The following is a 3,685-nucleotide window of genomic DNA, read 5'->3' on the forward strand; positions in this document are numbered from 1 at the left end:
TGAAGCAAATGGTAAGGAACTTTTATAGAACCCAATAACGCGGACAACGTAGTAATATAAAGTGCAAAATTAGCTGTACTCCTGTTATTCCTGTAAAACCACTTAGAACTTTGTGTAAATGGTCTAGTAGAACGGAAAACGACTAGTGAGGCAGAGAACGAAATCGGGAGGTGGTCAATATCACGATCATCTTCATGAACAAGAACAGTCGATACATCAATATTTTGTGAGGGAACTCCATGGTCAATATTAGACAAACTTCCAGATTGGTGAGTGTATGAATAATCAACACTTTTCTTGACTATTTTATAAGCAGAAAAAGCATTAAGGACTATATAGGATCGAACTGACTGACTTGTAATATCTGTGTTGAAGTCACCAACCACTAAGAAATCATAACCAGTCGATACAACAGACGCAAGAATAGCCTTAATATTTGCCGAGGCTTTCTTATACGCATTTAAAGCGGAAATAGTTTTTTGTTACACGGGAGATACACTTTTATCAGCACAGTGTTACCAAACTGAGCCGCAAGGATGAATTTATCACTGTGAAAACACACTGGAGAGAGCAAACTCAGGTTATTCTTAACAATGTGCGCGAGGCCTCCAGAAAGTCTACCAAAAGTGACCCCAGCTTTAGTTGTAAAAAAAAGGCTAATCTTAAAAAGTGAAATGCCCTTGGTCCCCACAAATTTCATCAAGTCTATTGCGTTGGCAACATATCAAACTAAAAGTTCCTTCACTACCGCCAAGCTTCTTGGAAGATTTTAAATTGGGGGGCCTTTTGCTACAGCAATTGATCAACCAATCAGTTACATTACAATTATTTTTGAGCCCGATTACTGAATACTTATGTTATTTTCTGCGGATGTAGTTTTTGTACCATATCATTAAAGTTGCTCATGAATTGCTGCTTATTGAATATTTTTTCTCATCATATGATTTTTATGCCCGTATTTACTTGATTGAACATTGAATTCCTTATTGCTTCCGAACCTTATAAAAAAAACCAAAAAGGATTTACCCGATTTTACCGATAAGGATTTATTATTATATACCCAAGTCAACTCTAGCAAATTTTCATAGCTCTGGCCTCTCCTCATATCGAATTAACCTTTCGCCTTTTACTAAAGATTACCGTGGGGAGGGGCACTTGATGTTAACAAATTTTTGAATTCTGAAAGGCAGACTAGCCTATACTCTTGTAGTATGTTCTAATATTCCAAGATTACTTATCTGACAAGCCCAATTACTTACCCTTAGCGTTTGACAAGATGTAAATGACATGAGAGCAGGGTTGCCAACCTCTTTCAAAGTGGTCAATTAACATCGTGGACAGTGAAAACGAAAAAGATTCATTTAGTTCAAATGAACTAGTGTGAAAGCACAAAAGTCATAAAAACATGTAAACACTAAAAAACTAATTTTCGGGGCTTAAGGCTCATCTTCCTGCGAGAGTTCCGCTTGACTGGTATGGTCGGCATGAGGGTCAGCATTTTCACTTCTTTTGGTAGCTTTTTGCCAATTAGAGTATTTCTTGCGCATGTCATAAGGTACAATCCGGGAGTCATGCGACGTTGCGGAGCACTAGGTAAGCTGGGTTGCCCTTCAATCAGGGAGTTCACATCCCTAAAGGCAAAATTACTTGATCTTTGAACAATGCTGAACAAAATAGATGTCTACAAATTCTGATTGGATTCTTGTTTTGGAACTGATAGGCGCGGGGGGGTGCCTTCAAATCACTTTTGACTCTTCTAAAGGTTACTAAACTTCAATCAAATGAGCCCAGTGGTGGATCCAGAAGGGAGCGAGGGGGGCGCGCGCCCCCTAGCGTAGTCTATAGTTGTGTAATTTACTTAATTAACCCAAGTTTGCGTTGTTTAAACTTGCTCCTAGCGCAAGTTTATCGGATCAACCTATTTTGCGCCCCCCTAAATTTTTTTTTCGGATCGACCCATTTTGCTCCCCCCCCCCAAAAAAAAATCCTGGATCCGCTCCTGAATGAGCCCCATCTCAGGTTTATACGACTACCCATTCCATAAAACCTTATGTACCCCTGGGGCATAACTTACAACCCTTGTCCCAGGGCTCTTATGGGTTGTGTTAACACTAAGAGCATTGTTATATTTTATTTGGGCCATTTTTAACAAAATTTCTATCTCAAAATTTGTGTTGGATGCATCTAGGGAAAAGAATACGTGCGTGGAGGGGGTGGCTCTACCCCTCCACACCAAGTGTGGAGGGGGACTTACTCCAAGGGTGGCACGGCCCTTATGTTTGAAGTATCGTTCTTAAAAAAAAAAATTGGACAAAAGGTCGAACATTAGCGTAGAGACGGAGGTATTGAGAAGGGAATAGCCCCCATCATATACGGAATAATTTCTGTATGTTTTAAGTTTTAATGTCACTCCTTACTTTCGGTAGAAAAAAAACTAGTTTTTGCATATTTTTCTGATAGTTCTTCAGATAATCCCAAGAAATCCACCCCCTCTGTGGAAAATTTCACCACGAAAAATCCCTCTATATAAAGTTCTTCCCATGTAAAATTCTACTGATGGAAAATTAACCCCGGTCAATTCCATCCATGCTGCGAATCGTTCCCAGAATTTTTTCGCTTATGATTCTGACTGAAAAATACTCCCTACCATACTTTTATTTGAAGAAAGATTTGTATTCGTTTTTTTCGTTTTCCTTTTTAAGGTCGTTAGGGAATATCCCCGTCTGGAAAATACCCCCCTCCCCCTCGGAAAGTTTATCCCACAGAAATTTTCCATGGAGAATTTCTCCTGGTGATAATTCCCCAATGGAAATTTCTCCCGTTGAAACCCCCCCCCCCAAAAAAAAAAAAGATCCCAAGAGAATTCTAACTCCGCTGAAAATTTCCCCCTGAGAGTTCCCTCAGAATGTCTCTACATGTCCAATGGGATCAACAACGAGAAAAAAGACAAATAACGAACACTCTGTATACAAATTCTGGTAAAATATCCCCTGAAAAGTTCATCCCCAGAAACTTCCGTCCCAAGGGGAAATTCTCCCATAGAAAATCCATCCCCAGAAGATATCCTTCCCCCCTTGGAAAATGTTGGTATACTTCCGTATAACAAATACTGTATGTAAACAATGGGCAAATTTCATAACTTCCGGCCCTTCCTGTGGTGGCTCTGAGGGGTCGTGTCATCTCCAAAGACATATCTATTGTAGCTTTCAACAATACTGGACAAAATGGCTATCTCAAAATTTTTTATTAGACAACTTTCAGGAAAAAAGGGCGTAGGACGGGTGCTAGTTGTCCTCCAATTATTTGGTCTCTTAAAAAGGACACTAGATCTTTTAATTTTCGTTGAAACGAGCCGTCTTGCGAAACTCTAGTACCATTGGTTCGATATGATCACCCCTGGAAAAAGCAACAGCAACAAATAAACACGAAACTGTGATGCTTCTTCTGGCAAACACTAAAGAATTTCCTTTTTATAAATAAGACCTTGGAACCTCTACAGTGGGGTTCTCTGATACGCTGAATCTGATGGCGTGATTTCCATTAAAATTCTTTGACTTTTATTCGATGTTTTTCACCTTTTTCGAAAGTTTGGCAAATTTTTTTAGGCCCACTAATGGGTAACACTATACTTAAAAAATATTATATATTTGGAATCAGCACAATAAGCTAATTTTTTGGTACATCT

General features: G+C 39.1%; 1 non-coding gene across 1 annotated transcript; it reads left to right on the plus strand.

The window, feature by feature from the left end:
* The first annotated feature begins 1,090 nt into the window (after positions 1-1,090).
* On the plus strand, positions 1,091-1,194 carry LOC148949656 (U5 spliceosomal RNA). Its single transcript, XR_016142166.1, has one exon. It is a non-coding gene; the product is annotated as a U5 spliceosomal RNA (small nuclear RNA).
* Positions 1,195-3,685: the final 2,491 nt, after the last annotated feature.

Source organism: Artemia sp. Qi Xiang Cuo, chromosome 8 (genome assembly GCF_049724085.1).
Source record: "Artemia sp. Qi Xiang Cuo chromosome 8, ASM4972408v1, whole genome shotgun sequence".
In the NCBI taxonomy this organism is placed as follows: Eukaryota; Metazoa; Arthropoda; class Branchiopoda; order Anostraca; family Artemiidae; genus Artemia; species Artemia sp. Qi Xiang Cuo.